Here is a 23,767-nt window from a genome sequence, read left to right as displayed (position 1 = left end):
CTGTGGTGAAGAGAGTCTCTGGTGCGGTATAATTTTGCAGCACTGCTCATATATTCATAAATCTCACTCGGAGACATATGAACAGTGTTATGAAGTGTCAGTACGAAAAAAAAAAATCTAATCTTTTAAACTTCACCAGGTTTCATTACGCGTTGCCGCTTATACCAAACAATTTACAAATAAAATGAAAAGGTGTGGATGGACCTATATATTTATTTATAGGGAAGTATATGAACTGTGCACAGAAAAGACGTAAAAAAAAAAAAAAGTGGTTAAAGAATTGAAACGTTGCATACTCTCCTGCTAACTGACACGCACATTCGCACACACGCACACGCACACCAGTGGAGATTTGAAAAGCATAAATAAAAACATGTTTCTGATGGTAACTCCACCCTTTCTCACCTAAAGATCATCCAAAATCAGTTTATGCCTAACACTCACAGTTTTTCCGAAGCCTTGTTTCTGACTTAATTTCTTAAAAAAAAAAAAATTAATTTGGGTTTTTACTTGCAAGGTAGAACTGCCAAGTTTCACCTTGTAAGAAACGACACAGTCGCAGCCATGGCCCCTCTCTGCAATCTCCCATTTTGAGGCTCTTTCCTCATCAGAGCCAATTGTGGCTCTCCTTGGAGCCCAGCCGCAAACAGAGACCACACTACCCCAATCGAGGCAGCACTGCAGCCTCACAGCCAACTTCTGCTCTTTTAAAGATCATGGAGGCGAAACTGTCAGTTTCGGGGAACCTTCTGTCCCTCCCCAAAAGAGTGGGGGGGTGGGGGTGTTCTTTTCCTTGAGATCTGTGGTTCACCCCATGTCGGGAGGGGGTTTGCCCTGGTCAAGCTGCTTTAGGTGTGGACAGGTTTTCCCTTCTAGGAGTGAGAACATTTTACTGAAACATTTTTTTGGGGGTGGGGGTGGTGGTTGTGATTATTTGGGGTTTTTTTGGCACCTCCTGCCTTGGGATCCTGGAGCTCTTGCTGTCACCGCATCTGGGTTTGTTAAGGGGCTGGGACAGGAACATGACTAGGTCATGGGTACAGCCCTGCTTTACTCTCAGCAACTGGGGGCCCTCCTGTGTTTACCCCAGGTCTCAAATTCCCACATTTACTGGCTTTATCTGACATGCAGTCTGGGGGCTCAAATAGTCTATTTTGAGAGTCATGAGCAACACCCCCCTATCTCCCCACTCCCACCTCCTGGGGTTGGAAAATGACCCTCAAAGGAACTTGGGTGACCTCCCGGCCAATCTGACCAGACCAGGGCCCCATGATGGGTGCATCTCAGGGACACAAAAGAGGAATATGGCACTCGGGCTTCTAGGCAGAGGTGGCATTTCGCTTATGGCTGTGACAACAGGCAAACCGGCGCTGGCTTCCCTCGCTGCCAGCGAGCCTTGTGCAACGTGCCTTTTTCTCTTCGCTGAGAGACATGCCACCTTTCAGGGGAAGAAAAAGCTAAAGAGCCCCCCCCACCCGCTATTTCATATAAGTAATTCCCCTTCTTGTAAAAAATGGCTTTTGGATAGTCAAACGAGAACAAGAAAAAGGTAGACTGCTCTCAATACTCTTTCTGTGCTGCTGAAAGGGAGATGGATGCGTCAGCTTATCACACTCACAGATTTCCACTCCAGGAGAACAAGAAAGCCCTGGAACATCCATGCTTTTCCTCCTGGATCTCACATCTTGTGAAAGAAGTGTAAAAAATGTATGATGCCCCATTGGCTACACACTTCAAGAGGCAAAAGGGAGTAAGTCGCTCCTTTCCAAACCTTATGCTCAGGAGATGAAATTGGAGACACTTTTGGATGAAGTGCGGTGCTAACTTGGTTTCCAGAAAGGCGCTTACAGGCACTTGGATGTTGGAGGAAGCAGGAGTCACTGCCTTGGAGAACTTGAAAACGTTAAGGGGTGAAAGGGATCTTCCACCTTTGATCTCCACCGTGGAGAGGAGGCAACCAAGGCCGAGAGAGGTGAAGTGACCGCAGGTGCCTGCAGTCACACTGCTAGCGAGTCCGGAAGTGGCGGTTTTGCAGGGCTAGGCACTGGCATGAAAAAGCTGATCATCTAAAGACTGCTACCCAGGAGGGTGTAACAGTGCACTGGGCATGAGAGCTAATCTGGTGTATCTCTTCCCAACTCTACATTCGGGGGGTATCACACTGATAGCTAGAAATAGGCCTTAGTGGGAGTTCTTACCCTATGGAAATTGGCAAATGCCACCAACTAGGGCCTTCTCCTTTCCAGAAAGCCAGTTGTTAAAGCATTTCATCAGCATATTACTGGGTGTCTGGGGTGTTCTTGCTTTTCCTCATGCAGTTTACAGTGCTTATTAATCAGGTTTGCTTTATTTGAGATTGATGCTAATATAGCAGATTTGTTATGATTCTTTGAAAGAGGAAATTAATACAACTTTTTAAGTTCTCCCTGCTTTGTTTTGTCTTTGGTTCAGATATGCCTTTTCCAGAGATAGCCACAAAAATTTTGGTAAAATGCACTCTAAACCCTTAGAAATAAAACTTGTGAGTGCATGGCATACACTGTGCCTTGCCTTAGTTCAGGTATATTAACTGGAAACTACCTACATAAGGTTAGTTTAATCCTAAAAAAGCCCTCGAGAAATAAAATCACCAGTTACCTGGGCACCACGAAAGTACATTCCCTAGGGAATAATTTTGTGAAGATTTTACAGTTAGAAGCCAAAAGAAGAAAGGCTTGTAAAGTCTTGGAGAGTTGGGAACTTCTTGGGTAGCTAAACTGCTGAAACTAACATGATATTGTAAATCAACGACACTTAAAAATTTTTTTTTTAATTGAATGCAAAAAAATAAATAAAAAAAGAGAACTTGGAAGGCTGATCTAAAACCTTACCATTAATTTTCTTTTGTCTTTTCTCCTTCCTTCCTTTTTCCACACAACTGTTAACATCATAGGCCTGATCTCCTTTTCACCTAGGTTTGTGATCCTGGGCAAATTATTTACGTTCTCAGAGACTCAGTTTCCTGATCAGTCAGTGGGAATTAATCACGCTTTCACAGGCCTTTCTGATGGCTAAATGAATTAATGCTAATAAAGCTCACATCACAGTACTTGGCACATAAGGCCTCAGTAAATGTTAGCTGCCACCACAACGAACACTGCCACCATCACGACAGCGCTTACCACTATAGGTAACGTCGTCGTCATCATCACCATCACCTCTCTCCTCTTTTTTCTGTCTCTTTCTCAACCCAAGAAATGCCACAAAACAAGAACGAACACAGAACAAATGACCAGAGAAAGCCATGTGGTGGTGGAAGAGGTTATTCCTATTGGAATATCTCTGGGACCATATGCTCAAGTCTTACAGGACACATGACTAGCTCTCACCAAAGCGATCTCACTGTAGAGCTGCTTTGTGTTAGAGCGTCACCCAAACCTATAAAACCATCCTGAGTGCCGTTAGACACATTTGAAACTATACTGACCTAGATTTAAATATTGGATTCAAAGGATTCAGACAAGTAATGAGTGATTTTGCAAACCCTACATGGATAAATTACACTTTCAGCTTGGGTTGGATACTTAGCTGGATAAACTCAACTCTTAAGCTACTTAACTCTCTGACCCCTAGTCTCCTCTTGGGGTTAATATCAGTACCTACTTCATAGGACTACTGTGAGAGTGAAAAGAGGTAATTGTGTAAAGTGCCTAGCAGAGTGACTGTCGCATAGTAAGCACTCAATAAAATTTAGCCAGTATTGTTATTACTACTCCCCAAAACAGACCAGGTATCCTTCTATGAATAATACACAACACAGAACACTCTTCATGATCCATTTCTGGTAAAAATCAACATGCAGATATACTCAGGTCACACATTCTGCCCTGCAACTAACTACACTGACTTTGTGCAGAGGAATCCTTACACATAACATGTCTCTTCTGTAAGTGGGGGTTCACTGCAGCTAGGATTAGGGTGAGGCAGGATCTTGCAAAAGTGCAGGGTTGGATACTGCCTTTAATTACTACAAATAGGAGTTTGTTCATTATGTATGTCTTGCATTCAATTTAAAAAAAAAACATTTTGATATTTGGCAAAACTAATACAATTATGTAAAGTTTAAAAATAAAATAAAATTTAAAAAAAAATTAAAAAAAAACATATTAAGACATTTACCTTGATCACTCGTTAACATTTTGAAACTGAGAAGTGACTCATTCATCTCTCCCCAGTCCCTGTACTTGGGTTCACTGTTTATCTGGGAATTTTATCCTCTGGGAGTGCCGCAGGATTGTGAGATGGGATAGATAATTCACACCTCACTGGACAACACGTTTGGGTTGTTATACTGGATTTGGATAATCCCTCATCAGCGGGATACAGTGTTACCACGCTATAAAAAGGTTGCTGCCTTCATTCCTCTACCGTCACAGCCACCTAGATGAGTCTAAATTCTCCACCCTCCCCCACCTTGATGTTAATTCAACATCCCAAAGGGACCTTACTGTTAATGACTCATTTGTTTTCAGAGCCAGCCACATCACATTCGTGAGTGGCAATGAAAATAAGGAATAGAGGCGGAAAAGGACATAAAACTACTCAGTAGAGTTTCCATGTTCACTAAATTGCAAGGGCTAACATATCTGCTTAACTTACATGGCTGCCTATCACACCATACCATTCTCTAAGACTTTAGAGTCTATAGTTTTGGCAAAGTGCTATTTTGTACAGGATTCCTAACACACACAGACACACAGCACCCAAAATTAATATAGCTACCTACTCATTGAACATCGAGTCCTTAGAATGTACAAGTAATGTGCACGGCATTCTATAAGCATTATGTAATTTCACCACAGAGTTGAACTCTTAGGAGTATCAATAAGGGGAGAGATGGACTGAGAGTTTGGGGTTAACAGATGCAAACTGTCACATATTGGACGGATGGGCAACAAGGTCCTACTGTATAGCACAGGGAACTGTGTTCAATGTCCTGGGATAAACCATAATGGAAAGGAAGAATATAAAAATGTATGCATATGTGCGTGTGTGTGTGTATAACTGAGTCACTTTGCTGTACAGCAGAAATTAACACCATATTGGAAATGCATATTGTAAATACATCATAATACATAAACATGTATTGTAAATACATCAATAATAAAAATAAAAATATAAAACAAAATGACACACTTAAACAAGTATCAGTGGTATTAACAACCCTGTTTTACAGATGAGAAAAAGGGGCATAGGTAAGTTAAATAAGTAGCCTGTGTTCAGATGGCTGGTAAGCAGTGAAGTAGGCTTCAAATTGGTTATTTACCACTACACCTGTGTAAGTTGTCACATTTAGCTCAATAATTTTAAAAACCAATGGCTTGTTCATATAGAAACAGATCTACTTGCCAGGTAGCCTTTCAGCAAAGTCATTCAGCTCTGAATTTCTCCAAGGAGAAGTGTGTGGGTGGGTTCCAGTGTTTTTGGAACTGTCTCCCTCAGAGTCTAAGCTTGGCCTGTTGTTGAAAATATTCTACTTTCTATGAGCCTAGAAAGTTGCTAGATACAGTGTGTGGAGTCAGGGGTTTTCCCACAAAAAAAACCAATCAACAGCCTTAAAGAACTAATAACGGATGAGAGACAATCATTGCTGACTCTTAAGAGAAATGATTCAGAAAAGTTGGATGGGGGTGAGGGATGCTATTTCTTAGCTAGCATCAATGTATTTTTAATTTCTCTCTGTAGTCCTACCTCATTTCTTCTTTTCTCTTAGGCTGGTAATTCAGCAATTGCCACTTAAGAGAAAACTCTCACTGTGGGCAGTTTGAGTTTTCAATGACAAATACAACTAGAAAAACTGCCTCTGTCACAATGGATTTAATTTTCCTAACAGAGTGTTGGAGATACAAAAGTTATGACACTGACCAAAATTTCAATTCTGAAAAAGTATCCATCATAAGCTTTAACACGGTCTGTGAACAGGGAGAGGAAGAGAGCCTTGGGGAAATTCAGTTTCATGCTCAGTTAAATAGGATGTCATCAGAAAGGGCTGAAAGAGAAATGATTTTGGGTGGAATATCAAATCCAATGAAAACAGTCTAGTGCAAAAAGTTCTTCCTGTGTTACTTTTTTCTTGAAAGAAAAATTTTATAGACGTATATAATACGCACGCTATAGTGTACCACTTTTAGAAAAACATAAACATTTACAAATTTCAAGCACATGCCTACAATAGAAGGTAATATTTAGCCTGATACATGAAAATGTACCCTTTCAGAAATTACGGTGTTTGGTCTAAGGACCAATAACCACACCATACACCAACACATCTCTTCACACACCTTCTTTGACTAAAAACTGTGACTTGGTCCTATATAACCTATTCACGAATGATAGTCAAAATTTACAATGATCTGAGTTCTACTGTTGGCTCATTTTCAAATGCATGTTTCATTTGAAACTGGCATGTTCACCCTATTCATGCCAGGGAGGCAAAGTGCTAAGTGCCTGGGCAATTCGTGGCTAAAGTCTGAACAGTTGAGTCTTTATCATCATCTACAGCCTCACTTCACAGATTAGGAAACTGAAACTCAGAGAAGCAGTGGTCTACCGGCTAGCAAGAGATGAAGCCTGGCCTCAAGAGGCTGAGATGCAGTACAGCTTAAGAGACTGGACTTGAATCAGGCCCGTCCTGTGTTAGAATCCTGATAAATTCCTTATCATCCCTGTGCCTCAGTTTTCTTATCTGCTAAATGGGGATGATCAGAAAAACCACTTAGGGTTGTTGTGGGAATTAAATGAGTTAATACGTGTGGCATGCTTATAATAGCACCAGGCATATACTGAGTGTTAGCTGTTATTATCTAGACCTGCTGTCCTACCTTATTCCATGAATAAGAAATATTAATAGTACGTTCCTAAGTGCCAGCTAGTCAGGGTTGTGCAAAGCTTTCTGAGCAGTTCCCATTCTTTGAATAAGATCTGAGCAAACAGGTACTTTACAACTTCTTGATAAGCAACCTGTATTTCTGAAGTGAGGAAACAGTGAAACCTGGAAGATTTTTATCTTTTCTTTGGAAAGTACCCTTTCTCCAATGCAACACAGCCAGATATGAGAGAAACTGCCTCAGCACCTTGCCTGGACTAATGAAGAAAGGACATTTTCTATGTTGGCAAAGAGTCAAAGAGGAAGATAATACTTGGACCACACCCATGTGACTATGTTCCTCCTGCTGCTTTTTGTGACAAAAGTGGATTATTATTAGCAGAAAGGAAACCTGCAACCTATTTAAATGGCTGTATTGAAATACTGTAATGAAATATTTTACATTTGAAGCTTTCAATGCATATTTCTTTCTTACAATTTGGGTAATTTAAGAGCATGTGAAAAGCTTCATTAAGGTTTCCTCCACACTCCTACCAAAGTCTCCAAAGCTTTGTTGACCTGGGCCAAAATTCCACAGCCTCATGGGTTTCTTACGGCTAAGGATCTGGTTGTATTTGGTGTTCTACTCCAGATTCAGAGAGGGTTTGACAAAGGCTTGGCATGTTCAAGACAACTGTGCCAAGTCGATGAACACTAAAAGACTGCACATAAGTTTCAGGGTTTGTCAGAGCCCCCAAAGGGAGCTGATATGCTTCGCTAAGAGGGTGTATCATCTGAGTACTTGTAATTGAAAGATGCAATCTTTTGCCTTACTTGAGTGACACTAATTCAGGATTTGATTCACCAAAACAACTGCTTCTAGAAGTGGGTATTTCCAGTCACAGCTTCAGGACGCCCAGATAAAAGCACAAAGATACCACAGAGGGTATAGATAATCAGGGGGACATTCTAGGCTGTCCCAAGTGTTTTTTTTTTAAGTTGAAGGTTGTTTTTTTTTTTTTAAATCTTTAATACTTTGGCCACCTGATGCAAAGAACTGACTCACTGGGAAAGACCCTGATGCTGGGAAAGATTGAAGGCAGGAGGAGAAGGGAAAGACAGAGGATGAGATGGTTGGATGGCATCACCGACTCAATGGACATGAGTTTGAGCAAGCTCCAGGAGTTGGTGATGGACAGGGAAGCCTGGCCACGCTGCAGTCCATGGGGTCGCCAAGAGTCAGACATGACTGAGTGACTAAACTGATAATTCTCTGGATGGCTAAAACCCATTTCATTGAAATCTTTACAAAGCTGTCTTGATGCTGTGGCTTTTCAGGGTTCTAAACTCTGGACAGCAACCTCTGAAAGTCTGATGCAATCCAGACTGAGGGGGACATCAGAGGCAACTTGCTGAAACCATGGTTCCAGAGACCTTCGCTATCTACAACATGGTATGAAGAGAACCCAGCAACTCTTTTACGTTTAGTTTCTTCTCATAAGGAAGAGATACTGCAAATAAAATATATTTTTTTTAACTTTGACTTAAATTGATACTTTAAAAAATATTTGCTTCTTCTATAGGAACATATATAGAATTTAACATATGGGAGCAATTTTATTTTTAATTTCCTTCAAAAGGGCTTAAGTGATACCTTAATATTCTTTTATTAAAATAAGCAGTTATCTATTCAAGACCAAATTTTACCTGTCTAAACCTGAAATACAGAGAAATGTGCAATAAGCAATGTCTTCAGGAATGACGTTTCAAATGGATGTTCAAAATAATGACTCTACTTGGACTCTTGACTAAATGTACTGTAGCCTTTTCAACAAGTCAGTACCATCACTACTAGCTGCCTGGGAGAAAATACAAGGAAAGTAAGAGTCCCAAAGGGTTCTTTCTAGGATCAAATCAAGCAGGAGAGTTTAATTCAAAGGTTATATTTATACAGGTTATACAGGGATCTCTCTTTGGAAGATATGTTCTTTTTTTTTTTTATGGTTTGATAAACTGACAATTTCAGTAAGCTGTCCAAAACACTCAAAGCCATACGGGAAATGAGTTTGTCACTTCTAAATCAATCAGACTATGTGAAATCCAGCAGGTCACAAGTCCCCTTGTATCCCGCCCAACCCCACATCTCGGTATGGTGAATGGCCACCCGCAAGGAGCTGAGACAGCACCCAAAAGGTCTGCTTTCCCAATATGTCCAAGATATTTCTGGAAAGTTTGCCAACTCTGAATGAAAAAACTCAAAGATCAGTTCACAGATATTTACCTAAAGACAGAAAGGCACAGAAAGGAGGCACGAAAGTGGATTTTCTGCTGTGAATGCACCTTCAACTTACATTTGGATACTACTCTTCCACCATTTCCACAACCTGCTATTATAAAAAGATGGGAGACCCAGCAATTCCACAGATGCAAGGGAAGGGAAAGCAGGATCTTGAAGAGATATTTGCACACCTGTGTTCGGAGCAGCATTATTTGCAAGAGCCAAAAGGCAGAAGCAACCCAAGTGGCTATGGATAGAAGAATGAATACGCAAAAGGTGGTACCGATATATGATGGAACAGCGTTTAATCTTAAAAAGGAAGGAAATCCTGTCAAATGCTGTAACATGGAGAAACCTTGAGGATACTGTGCTAAGTCAGTCAGTGAAAAAAAAGACAAATACTATGATTCCACTTCCATAAGGTATCTAGAGTAGTCAAATTCATAGAACAGTGTATGAAAGTGGTTGCCAGGGGCTGGGGAAGGGGAAAATGGCGAGTTACTGTTGAATGGCTATAGATTTTCAGTTTTGCAAGACTTTTAAAAGACTTGCAGAAATTGGCTGCATAACAGTGTGAATGCATTTCCCACCAATGAACTGTACCATTTGAAACGGTTAACCTGATCAATTTTACATTATGCTTGTTTTTACCACAATCAAAACAAAAAGAAGGGAATGCAGAATCGCTCCCCTGATCGAAAAGGAAACTTTGCTAAAGAAAGCATGGCCAGGTAGCAATGTACATGTTCTAATCTGGAACACCAATCGTGTTTCACAAAAAGCCAAAAAATGATGTGCATGAGGAACGGGGGCCGGGAGGAGATGATTTCTCAAGGCCGAGTTCTGCGACTGTGTAGAACAAAGAACATATCTGGTAGCATTTGCTCAGTCACTTATTGGGTTTATTTAAAACATGCCACGGGGCCAACATTTCTAAATCTGTGAAAGAGAATTAAATGAAGCCCAGAGATGAGAACTGAGAATCCTCAGAGAGGATTGGGTCCAAACAGCCAGAAAGGATGCATTTTTCACACCGCGTGACACATCACCTCATATGTTTTCACGGAGACTCCCCCATCCCCTTCCTGCTCCCCGCCCCCTGATGTTCCCCATACAGATTTGATCAAGCAGCGCTCAGCCCCAAGACCCCAGTTCCCTCTGCCCAAAAGGGCAGCGGCTTCACCATTCAGAATCACCGCCACCCCCCCACCCAACACACACAACAGACTTATTAAGGTTTGGAATGTGTATTTAGGAAGCCCTTATTTTAGGAAACAATTAAGTAGAATTAGGCTAATAATGCGAGGCAGGCAAAGCTTTTGCCCTTTGCTGAAAAATAACTCCTACATGGAACAGTTATACTAATAAAAATCATGTATTTCTTAAATGCCTCAAAATGATCTTTGCACCCAGCTCGGCAATTAACACTGCCCCACTGAGGAACATTTATTCCCCAGGCTAAGGAGGATTAATCTCCATGTTTGCTCGACCAATGTCTTCCTTCGCTGAAAATACAGTATGAGGCTTTGGGCTGGAAACAGAAATTTCTGTAAGCGGGGATCTCACAGGAGGCTTAATTCCCTTCTCATCTTAGAGGGTGGCAAGGTGGACAGGAAGGGTTGGGTGCCCCCTACCAGACCCACTGGAAGCCCATGCCAAATACCTCCTTGGGCCAGTCCTTGACCCTGAAGGAGGATGGAAAGGCCTTTCTTTGGGTGGCCTGGGCCTCATCTATGGAGGGGGACTTTCGCTCCCAAATCCCCAAGCAGACTCCTCCTCACTGTAGCCATTCCAGAACCTTCTTCTGGGCCAGAATCTACAGATTTCCCACCTCCAAGCCTGGGCAGGAAGTGACCGCTGGGCAAAAGGGGGACACAGACCCTCCCGTTGGACGCTTTGTCTCCTTGACAACACCCCAGCTGGTGGCCCGAGGAACAGACTTAATTTCTTTTCTTTTTCTGCCCACCCTCCCCGCCCCATACTTCGTTCCCTCTTTCTGTAGATGCAAACGTACGACATCCAACATAAAGTTGCCGAAATAGCAATCTTGTCTCTGAATATATAAATTGCAAAAATTGATATGAATAAATCTGCAAGTAGCACACTGATTGTGGCACATTTTATCAAAAAACGGCGCTCGGGTGCTCGCTGGCTGGGGCGGGGGGTGGTGTCATTACACATACAGAAAACATCTGCAAACTCCCAGCTTCTTTACTCAGAACTGAATGGAGGCATGACCTCCTGTTCCTTGCCATGAACCCTGAGTTCACACTCATATTTTACATGTTACAGGAAGCCACAGCTCGCCCCAGGGGCGCTGCAAACAGAAACGCAGAAGCCAGATGTAGCCCCCCCCACCCCCCTTGCTCCTTAATGCACCTGAAGACGCCGGCAACTCGACATTCAAAAGCTGACATGCTCGTAGCTTAAGGTCACTTCAGATTTTGTAAAGCAGAGGACAAAACCAGGAATGCTTCTAGGGCTGGGCTGTCAGCGGGGAGGCGGAGGGATTACAAGAAACCTGTGACTCTGCCTCTTTCTGCCTTTGCTGGTAGTTTTTTTGTGTGTGAACAAGTGCCATACAACAGATTGAGCCTCGTATAAAGGCCTGAGACTGTGCAAGGGCCCCCCGCTGGGCCTCAGCTGTGCTTGCAATTAGCAATAGGCACGGAGTGATTATTGTTGGGGTAGCGGATGGCAATGCGAAGTGACAAGTTTTATGGGGGAAGTTGGGAGTGGGGATGCTCGGCAAGTTTCTCTTTCTTTTTTCTTTCTTTTATTTTTTCCTGGTTCTGCAAAAACTCCATCCTTGGGCGGCTGCAACCTCCCATTGCAGTGAAAGCTAATTTTCCCCCCCTCGTCATTCAAAAGAGACTGAACAAAATTGGTGAAAGAATATATTTTTTTCTCAGTGCTTCAGAATGCGGGTTTTCTAGGTCAGAGCTTCCTGGCTGCCCTATTTAATGTCAGAAATACCCATTTGCCTCAAATTAGCAGAGATCTGGGAGTTGAGGGCAGGAGATTAAGCATACAAAATTACTCAGCAGGTGACGGTGGGGTGGATTTGAGGGTTGAGAAGTCTTTAAAACTGACTACAAGACATTATATACTTCTGACAAAAGAACATAGTAATCCTACCTGCTTGCTTTAACCACTGTTGTTTGCCTATTATTATGTGCTTTAATGCTCATGAGAGCAAAACCAGTGCTGATACTACTCAATTACCATAGTAACTCACACCAGTGACCTCTTATCTCAAGGCTCCCAGCCCAGCTGAACTAATCCAAAGAGTTTGTGTCTTTTTATTTATTTAAACGGTGACATATACGTGGACTGGAAAGCTCCAGAGGGAGGCTACTCCTCTTTTGGTCCAAGATCAGAACTTGTTTTGAGATTTTGAGTAAGGCCTTTTCACCTTTTGAATCCAACGTGGTTCTGAAGTTTATGGATTGGAGGCTGTGGGATGTCTTTAAAAACCACTATGAAGACACAGAACAATGCCCAATAAAGACCAGCAACCTCTCGGCTGCACGATAGTCATGTTGCCCCTTGGGCCTCCTTGGGAGGGGGGAAAAATGGGAGACTTTTAATGGGGAACGTTGGCTGTTTTATCCCATCCATGGGGCCAAATGCAGACAGGACAAAATGACTACCCAGAGGAATTTCATCACAAGCTTTTAAAAAGAAGTACAAGTGATACTAGCATTAACGTTTTCTAGCTTTTCAATTTTACCTGGCCTGTGAATGTGTTTGCGATGCACATACGCATACTGTATGCTAGGTCTGAATACTACTGGTGACTCAGAGCCACAGGGTTGCACTCACACATTAAATGCGCTGAAAAGTCCTGCAGTAAAGAAACCCACTGAACTTTGCTTCCTAGTTTCCAAATGTATTTGACTAAAGAATCACTTTCCATGAGCCACCTAGTAATAGCTTTCAGGGTACTAATGCTCCACTGATTCCGCTATGGAAAAAAATCCTATACTGACATAACTAATAATACTCAACAATAATAGTAGTAAAAATCACGAGAGTAAACATTTAGTGAGCACTTTCTGTGTGTCAGGCACTATTCTAAGTGGTTTATATGGGTTAAACTCATTCAATTCTCCTAACAACCTCAATAAATAGTTACTTTTTAAATTCCATTTTACACTTCTATAGCACCATACTGATATGGATTCATACTCCATGAAAGAGGGAGAAAAGGAAATATAATCCATGTGTAATAAGCTGGCTTTTAACATTCATGCTATTTTTCCTGTTTCCAGAGATCCTGAAGCATATAAGCTCCACCAATATATATATATATATTTTCCGCCCCTCTATAACTCAAGGCCCTATTTAATATCAAGTTAAATGAGGGGTGAGGCATGACTCCCTGCAAAATCCTTCCACCTTTGAACTTAAGGTGCTCAAATAGCAAAATATCTCTCTCTCCTCTGTCTCTTTTGATTAGCTTCCAATGCCCTGCTGTCCTGAAAAAAAGAATCCAATTTAGGTATCAAAATTAGATCTGTGCTTTCCTGTACACAATGTGATTTCTGAAACTGTTGGACACCTAAGTAATTGAATAAAAATGTAACTAGAGGTCAAGCCCTGAATGGAAGATGGAACATGGGCCCAACACCAGCTGTTCTAACACCCTCTGGCTGACCAATGGGACCTATCACTGTAAATCTGAACATGCTTGTGTTTCGGACTTTTGTTAACTAGACAAGTTCTTTAGCAAATGTCAGAAGCTGATACCTAACTTTCAGCAATCCCTGATACTTAAGGGAAAAGGAAAAAGCTCTCTCAGGTACCTGGATTTTCTCAGGCTCTTTCTTTCTCCAAGAGACGTAAATAATGAGCCAAACGCGATTAATCCCCAATCAGCTTCTAGCCAGGCCTGGTCTGCCGCCTGGGCTGCCCAGGGCAGGTGTGCAGTTTGGACATTAACAAACTCACCCCGGTTAACAATACCTTTTTCTGGGGCCTATTTTTCTCTGGATATGTTGGGGATTTACTCCTGGGCCTCCCTGTGCATTGAGAAAATGGACCCCCATGCCTTGAGCCTCTGTCCTCTCAAAGGAACCTACTGTTTGAGAAAAATGTATAGTTACAATCCAAATTCACACTTTCAAGTCATCTCAATCACTTCAAGCTCAATTATGTCGAAAAAGAAACTCTAGTTTTGGTGGCACGTCCCACTAACCTATTATCCACGTGAGAAGGGTTAATACTTTATCTGAAAACTGCTCTCTGGGACGCATACAAGGACCTCAGAGGGAGGAGAGAGATTCATCCCAGGAGCAGAAATCAGATTGTTCACGAACAGCATCTGCCCGCCCCCGACTGCTCCACAGGTACGGGAAGTGCATCGAGAGTTAACTGCATTAATTCACAAGCAGATTGACGTAAGCAACTGAATAAGAAGTCTGCATACCATATAGAAATGATTATAGAAATCATACTCTAAAATAAGGATTGTAACTCATGTACCGAACGGAAAGATAAAGTGGAATGCCAACTATGTCTTTTTAAAACAGGGTTGGTTAATCACATTAAGGGGCTAATTTCATAATTTGCACATATTCAACTCAATAGAGTCATGACTCATGAGAGTTTTGTGAGTCAAAGTTGAAGTTCTTACGTGGGAAAAATCATATTGACTTCAGGGAGTTCTTTTTCTGGGCTGAGGTTGTTTTAGTCCCTATTCTCAAGATTAAAAACAACAACAATCAAAACCCATGATCTGCACCTTCACATAATCTGTTATTCCATGGAAAACATTCAGGTAAACAGACAATGGGACGCTGTTGGTCCAACCACACAGCGAGTTTCCAAGCAGAAGATGATTGGGTACTTATATACCATCCAGGAGGCAGAGTCTAGAGCCTCAAGGATTCTAAGACAATAAAGCCAACAACTATATTTATGGGTCCAGGACCCTTATCCAAAGTTCTCTAAGCAGTTTTAAAATTACATCAATGTCAGCCCTCGGGAACCTGGGCTCTCTGGGGAATGGTTTCCCATAAGGAAAGGGTATCATCTTTTTAGGACCAGAGATGGTATTGATTTATAAGAAGCTGTCCATGGAACAATACTTGGATGCTGGTTCAGGAAGGCCAGGTTTCAAAGACAAGTCAGTGGCATGAGAATGTAGGAGAAAAGATGGTGGGGGCCCTGGTGAAGACTTCCAAACTCTGAGGAGGAAACATTTAGGGGTACATGGTGATTGCCCCTATATAAAGGAGATCAGAAGGTAAGTTCTGATGCTTGGGGCTCAGAGATGAAGAAAAGAAAATCAAAGCGCTGCTTTTTAAAAAGTTAACATGTGTTTTCACCATGTACAGCTGGGCTCTGCTTCCCAAAGGCGCCCTTTCCTCTTGCTTTATTTTTAATCTCTGTTAACCATATTCCCCACTTACTACTTCTCACTCAGTGTGACTTTTTTTTTTTTTTTTTTACCTTTCTGGGAGGGAAGAAAAAAGAAAAAAAAAAACTTTACATTCACCAGATCACTAACCCAAACCTCCTTCTGGGGAGCTCGCTGCCTCATCTCTGCAAAGGGCATGGACCTCAGACCACTGTCCCCACACAGGACACACACTGGACCCTGCTGGGCGCCCTCAGTGTCTACAGAGGGTTTTGGATCCACCAGCCAGGAGACAGGAAGGCTGCGTCAGGTGCCCTGCTGCAGCATTCAGATGAGTCTAGGACCTGAGCACATAGAGTTAAACCGTAAATTAGCCATGAGTTAATATGTGCAGGCGGAATCCCTCTGCCTTGCCATTAATGCTTTCCGTCCACAAGGCTCCCTCCCCCTTCTCCACCCCCCCTTCCTTTTTTTGAGGCGACAGAATAAGAAATTAAACACTTGTGGGTTCATTCGAAAGAGTGAATGAAATTGAATAAGCTCTCAGTACTTGAGGCGCACAGCGAGTGCCTGAATGGGGCAAACCTCCTAAGTTGAATGGAGTGTCTTTTGGGACCAATTTGTCTCTTTTCACTCTTTATTCTTCCCTTTCTGCTGACAGATGTACAAAGGCGGAACTGCGCCGTGCAGCTTATCCGCAGGCACCCACAGCAGCTGTCACTTTTGTCGAGCAAGTTAATCAAGCAAATGCCACCATATCCCACTTTCTATAAGGAACAACATGTTATAGACAGTAGTCTTGCTAGAAAGAGACTTTATTTTAACTTTGATTGGCTTGGTTCCTTGGCCCCTCCCAATGCTTCCCCCCTTTTCCCCCCAAAAGGAGGGAGAATGGGGGGATTGTGCCCAAGCCAAAGATTTGGCTGTGATCACATTATAGATTTAATAATAATACCGTGTGACAGGCTGAAGACTGGATTCCAAGTTCTATCCTAAGGACTGAAGGATGCCCTGGGTCTGGGCTTTTTTTTTGAGCATGATATTGTTTGTGCTGGACTGTTAGGCTGTGTGTCTCAAGTTATAAAAAGAAAAGCTGAGGGCAGAAAATAGTATCACGCCACGGATGTCTTGGATTAATTTCATTCTGTTTTCCTTTGTAAAGCAGGTTGCATTATTTACACACTTCTTGTAAGAAACCCCCTTGCCTGGCCAGGCTCACAAAAGCTGAGCTAAACGCAGAATCACTCGTCTTTGTGCATCTTGTCGTTCGTGAGTTCTTTAAGCCGAGTGCCCAAATTTATTTCTAACGTGCACCAGCACGGGCCATCAGGCCTTCACGTCTCTAGTTCTCTGTAAGCCAAGTGGGGCGCCTTTAAGAGAACCCTAGTACGTCTGCATCCACGTCCTCCCCTGCAGTGGTCACCACTAGCTGGTGACTTCCAGAAACCATAGGCAGAAGCAAGCTTTAGTGAACAGTGTACCACTGCTGACCTTGCTGCCACTGTGAGCCTGCACTCACTTAGGAAGCTGAATGCCCAAAGCAGACATATTTTCAATAAACAAACTCTTTAGAAACAATGTGGAGAGACAACTTTGTAGTAGCCAAGGGATTTGCTACTTTCAAGGGTTGGCTGACAGCTGACAATCTATGTGGTAAGCTCTTTAAGGCTTACACACACACACACACACACACACAAATTCCTTCTTCCCTCCCTCTCTCCCTCTTTCCTTCCTTCCTTTCTTCCTTCCTCTTTTATCACCGTCAGATTGTTTAGTATAATCTTCGGCTGGAAATAAGTCAAGGAAGTTCTTTGGTGAAACCCGATCGCAAACTTTCACATTGCTGACATCTTAGGCATTGTTGGATAATGACCACATAACGATTTAGTTGCAACTACATGTGTGTTACGAATGGATTGTATAACCGTGTTATTCTGTAATTCTGGATTACTTTCCCCCTCCTGTAAAGCCCTGCTGATCTGTGAAACTTAGTGCCATTGACAACGCAGCTATGTGGGCAGGTTAAAGGAGTCCATGGGGCCTCGTAGGAACTCTGGGGCATTGTTGCTGAATTATACCACTTGTGTCAAGGTTTGCTTAAGGAACTTAAGCTGCTATCCTAAACCATTTATCAACTGTCTGGGATGTAAAGGTATTGTGTTACCATCATCCCCTTTGCCTCAAATAAACCACAAAACTTTATTCTTATGGGATAAAGGATCTTAGACAGCACCCAGAGGGAAATATAGCCTGAAAGCTGAAAGCCTAGGTAGAAGTGGCTTTTGCAGCACATATGGCATGCAAGCTTCCACACTGTGTTGCGGTCCCTCTCCGCTGAGGATGGGGTTTCACCCTAAAGTGGGTACAGTAGAGCTTCCTGGGGTCTCCCACCTTTAGGTCTAGATTTGCTGGTACAGGCGGAACTCCAGCTTGATGACAAAATCCTCACATTCAGGAAGAGACTGGGTTGAATTTTCATTAAAAAGTCTGCCTGATTAGCTATGCAACTCCCATCATTGTTAGTGGACAAGCCGTGACTAATAAGCTACTTTCTACTAGGGGGTCACAACTGCAATTTCTGTCTTGAGTACTGCTGTGGTAGCAAGCAGGAAATAACGACTGTATTACTGTTACATGCGTGGTGCATGAATGTGGGATGCAGAGCCCTAACTGGATGGGAATTTGGGGGCACATATTTGAAGACTGCAGTTTTTTTTCTGAAAGATACCATGGTTAGGAGTCTACTTTGCATTGGAAAGAAAGGACTTTGATCTAGGACTGATCACTTCCCTGGCTTCTGAATTTACTGAAGTCAATGTACCTCTCAGTGACTCAACTTCTTTGTCTGTAAAAACCCACCTCACAAGGAAGTTATGAGAGTTACACAAATGATTACATTAAGTTCCTAGAACTGTACCCTGGTACATAGATGAGTGAGTGAGTGAAGTCGCTCAGTCGTGTCCTACTCTCTGTGACCCCATGGACTGTAGCCCACCAGGCTCCTCCATCCATGGGATTCTCGAGGCAAGAATACTGGAGTGGGTTGCCATTTCCTTCTCCATGGTACCCCATCAATATTGGCTTTCATCAGCCTCAATAGCTATAAAGTGGGGATCATTAGGTATCTACTTTCTAGGGCTGCGAAGAGGACTTACAAGAAGTAACACTTTTAATGAGATGATGTGGTTACCATCAATGAACAGTCAAGAGATATACCTAAAAGAAAGACTAAATAAACTTTATCATTATTATTAAACCTGTCAATTATTGGGACTCTTCCTCCCTGTTTGTACCTAGAAAGCAATCCTCTTCCCTCCCTTCACAAGTCCTCTTTGGGACTGACTCATTAAAAGCAGCTTTCAGAATGCATTTTGGGCTGATAAACATTTCAGCCCCATCTTCCTAAGGCATGGGGTATGACAGGAGGAGCACTGTATTTGGAGTTGGGGAAGTTATTAGCAATACTGGATAACTCACTCTTTCTACACCTTCATGACTGGACAGTGTCACTTAGGGTTAAGCAGGGTAAAACCAGAGCCCTGAAAGATGTTGACCCAGAGAATTACATTTGGTTTAAAATGCTCAGTAAGGCAGAAAATAGACCTAAGACATTTTAGAGAGTCTATCCAAAGTAGGGGTTGAAAGAGAAATGGTTTTCTAATAAATCTTCAAAATAACTGAAAAGCTGAAAAGCCAAATGGACCAAAACAATCCATTCCTCATTAAATTAACCAGAATACTATATATACTTCTGAACAAAAAAATAAGGTGACAGTTGCAAAAATCCATAGTGAGACATTTAAAGGATTTAATTACTATTTTTGAGTTAGAATTGGAAATTACAAAATCCTTTAAAAAAATCTTTGACAAGGTCCATGAGACAGGCTAGGGATTCATCAATACCTATTCAACACACAGTTACTGAGAGTTCATGGATGCTATAGATAACACTGCTGCTCTCAGTGTGGTGGTGGTGGAGGTTGGCAGCGGTGGGAAAGCCACAAGTTTCAAGAGATGGGGTCCCTGGGACTTGGGGGTCTTGGGCAAGCTCTTTTTGGACCTTAGGTTCCTATCTTGAAAATGGAAATAATAGTACCTTCTCCTATCTCTTTGTATGCTTGCTATATATATAAAAATAGAAAGGTTATAAAGTAGTTTTGTTGGCCACAAGATGGAAAGGTTATTACTAGAAATAATAGAACTAAACATGTCTTTTTGACTAAATCAGGACTTATCAACCTTACTAGTGTTGAAATTCGGGGCCAGATAACTCTGCTGTGGGGACTGTCCTGGGCAGCGTCATGCTGACCATCTACCATCAGATCTTAATAGCACTCCTCCCCCGACCCCAGAGCTGTGACTGTCAAAAACGTCTCCAAATCGTTTCCAAATAAACTTTGGGTGGGCAAAATGATCCACAGTGCAGAAAATACTGCTCTAAGCCAGTGATTCATGATCGGGCTGAACCCTTGGACTTGTTTAAAAAAACAGATGCTTGAGCTTTATCTTACACCTACTGACTCAGAATCTGTGGCATACAGCTGGAATGAATACATTAAAAAAAAATATATATATATATATAAAACTTCCAAATTCTAAAGTCCCGTCTAAATATGATTCAAAAAATCAGATAATTAACAGAGGGGTATCCTATATATCTAACCAACATCCTTAAAATTTCATGTGATTCAAAGAGGAGCCTAACATGACACACAACTGCATATAATGAGATATGATCAACAGGATCCTGGAACAGAAAAAGGACTTTAGGTAAAGCTAAAAACGTATGAGAGAACTGTGGCTCACAAAAATGTGTAAGTAATTCTTATGTACACCCCTGGTTAACAAGCACATAGTAATGACAAAACAGTACCTATTAATGTAAAAAGAATTTAGCCCTTAAGATGATGGAGCAGCTGATGCCTACGTGGCAAATATCCAGAAGCCTAGACTGGAGTCATCATAACCTGGGTGAAGCTATCACTTAAGTTCTGAAAGGACATCTCCAAACAGAAGTCCTGCCAAGGCTGATGAAGCTACGGTGGTGGTGAGTCAGGAATGCTCCCAGAAGAAGCAATACTGTCTCTCTGTATAGCGCCTGACCACAGAATCCTATCTCTTTCTCTTCCCCGAACCCAACCTGCCCAAGCTGGCTCCTCTGGGGTACTAATCTCTGAGGCTCCCTCCTACATGACTTTGCTCTAGTTTAAAGCAGATTTTCTTAAGGGAACCCTCCTACACTGTTGGTGGGAATGTAAACTGGTACAGCCACTATGGAAAACAGTTGGAGATTCCTTAAAAAACTAAAAGTAGAGCTATCATATGATCCAGAAATGCCACTTCTGGGAATATATCTGGAGAAAACTCTGATTTGAAAAGATACATGCACCCCAATGTTCGTAGCAGTATTCTTCACAATAGCCAGGCCATGGAAGCAACCTAAGAGTCTATCGACAGATGAAGGGATAAAGAAGATGTGGGGTGTGTGTGTGTGTGTGTGTGTGTGTGTGTGTATGAATATTACTCATCCATAAAAAAGAATGAAATCATACAATATCATGGATGTGTGTGTATGAATATTACTCATCCATAAAAAAGAATGAAATCATACAATATCATGGATTAGATGGACCTAGAGATTCTCATACTAAGTGAAGTAGGTCAGAGAAACATATGTATTATATGGTATTACTTATGTGTGGAGTCTAAAATATGATACAAATGAACTTAGATAATATAAGCAGACTCAGAGACATAGAAAACAAACTTTTGGTTAACAAAGGGGAAATGGAGTGGGGGAGGGATAAATTAGGATTTGGGGATTAGCAGATACGAACTACTATATATAAAATAGATGAACACAATCCTACTTATAGCACTTTGAATTATATTCAATATTTTACAATACACCAGAATGGAAAAGAATCTGAAAATTCTCTCTTTATATAACTCCATCACTTTGCTGACACAGAAAACTGACATAATATTGTAAATCAACTATACTTCAATTAGAAAAAAATTTTTTTCTTTAGAGATCCTGTAGCACAACTGGGTTCTTTGTTACTTACTATTCTATTCTCTGACTATTTCATCTCTGGTTTTTCAAATTCCTGTTGACAAGGAATGTATCATTACTTTTCGTTGTTGCAAAGCTTGTTTTAGCATTAGGCAAGACTTCCTGTTGGTCTTCATGGTACTACCACTATTGATGGAGACAGCAACAAGAAGGGGCATCTGTGGAGTGATTCTAATGCGCCAAGCATCATATGGTTTACTCATTGCCTCATTTAGTTGTTCTAAGCCAAAGAGGTAGGTACTGTTTTTATCCCTATTTTTAGAGGGGGAAATCGAGGTTACTCAAAGTCACACAACAGGTAAGCAGTCGTAGACCCAAAAACTGACCTTGGGGCTATCTTACTACAAAGCCTATGCTCTTCGTGTCTGCTTGACATAAAGAAGTTAGTTCCTTAAAAACTTGAAAGGACACTTTTTAGTAAAAGGAAGGTGTGGTGATTCATTTAACTGACAAGATTGGAGGTTTACTGAAGTACTGAAGTTTCATGGGAACCACTCATGGATAAGTGTTAAGTTCAAGATGAGAAAGGCAGGTGTTAAAGATTCTTTGGTTTTTATTTTTGAGACCCTAAAAAGATGTCTTTGGATGAAGCTTGTCAAAAGGATTTTGGAGACTAGTTTCTGATAAATCTCTGAAGTTGAGTATTCTTTAGAGACAGAAATCGGAATCCCTTGGTGAGAAAATGATCTGAAGATAATTGGATGATTTTTTTACCACCATTTAAAGTTAAACAGCCCATATCATTACAGACAAAGGATTTTTAAATTATCGACATTTTGAGCTAGATAATTCCTTGTTGTGGGGCTGTCCACTGCAGCCTTCCTGGTTTCTACTCACTAGATGCTAACAGCACCTTTCTATCTGTGACAACTGGAAATGTCTCCAGTCATTGTTGAATGGTTTCTGGGAGGTGAAACCACCTCTGGGTGAAAAAAACACTGGTCTAGTACTCCCCAAATCGGTGAGGTACCTGATAGCTGGGTCTCTTCTCTTTAACAGAATGGATCCCTAGGCCAAACAATGAACTTTTTGAATAAAAGGAGGTGATAGTTCTCTTCCTTAAAAAAGGTGTAAAACAGGCTCAAGGATGTATTGTATAACATGGAGAAAACAACCAATGTTTTGTAATAAATGTAAATGGAAAGTAACCTTTAAAAATTGTAGAAAAAAATTTTTTTAAGCCAAATGGGGGAGAAAAACCCTACTGACTTAGAGAATTGTACTGGAGAACTCATAAATTTAACTTGGTTTACATATTATTTGTTCTTTGCCAAAAAAATTTTTTTACACAAAATATGATAGGGTCTTTTATATTCTGGATGGCATGAAGATCTGGTAATTAATAATAACCCCATCCTGGGCAAGACCTGGAGATTTGTTGGTATAATGGGCATTAATTAGTCCAGGGATGGTTAGGGTGAAAAATTCTGCCAAAGGCAGTCAAGGTGACCCAATGTGGCAAGCAGCACAATCATTATAAGCCTTCTGATACAGGAATATTCATACTGGTGGCAAATTGCTAGACTCCATTAACTGGATTTTTAGTCAACTCAGCAGGAGTTTAACAGAACAGGAGGCTGTTAACTGTTCTCTTCTGAACTGGGAATTTAGGATGAATGAAGTATTCAAGTTGAGCCTTCTTTTCAGGTTTTTGGACACGCAAAAATAACTTGTAGCCACCTAGTAGAAGCAAAAAAAAATTTTTTTTTTTAACCAAGGTCCTGATGAAATTATAAAAAGCAAAGCAATTGAGGGAGGTCAAAGTGGGAATCTGTACTGCTGACCTAACTTGCTGCTCTGGATCCCTCCCCTGGTTTTGAGTGACTCCTCCTGGGAGACTGGTGAGGGAGGTGGGGAGTCCTGGATGTCTCACAAGCTTGTCCTATCACTGCACGAAGCCCCCCAGATATAATCCACTTCCAAGACAGGCAGAGCCTCCATGTCACGTCTGGGGTTGACAAGTGTGGACTCTTTGTTGCTGATGCTACACATACTTCTCAAATGTGTGCGACGGTGGTGGCAGAGGGGCACACGACACTGGAGACGTAAGGCTCCCTTGTTTACGTGGAGCATTAACCTCTGGATCAGCCAGATCAGTGGTTCTCAAACAGGAGTGATTTTGGTATCCCCCCTGCTCCCAGGGTACTTCTGGAAATGTCTAGAGGTTGGGTCATTACAGTTGAGAAGGGGTTGCCCCTGGCATCT

General features: G+C 41.7%; 1 protein-coding gene across 18 annotated transcripts in view; it reads right to left on the bottom strand.

The window, feature by feature from the left end:
• CADPS (calcium dependent secretion activator) overlaps nucleotides 1-23,767 on the bottom strand; it is a 471,340-nt gene that overhangs the window by 5,319 nt on the left and 442,254 nt on the right. The gene's annotated exons all lie outside the window — the stretch shown is intronic.

The sequence above is a fragment of the Bos javanicus genome, chromosome 22, assembly GCF_032452875.1.
Source record: "Bos javanicus breed banteng chromosome 22, ARS-OSU_banteng_1.0, whole genome shotgun sequence".
NCBI lineage: Eukaryota > Metazoa > Chordata > Mammalia > Artiodactyla > Bovidae > Bos > Bos javanicus.
This window is presented reverse-complemented; position numbering and strand designations above follow the sequence as displayed.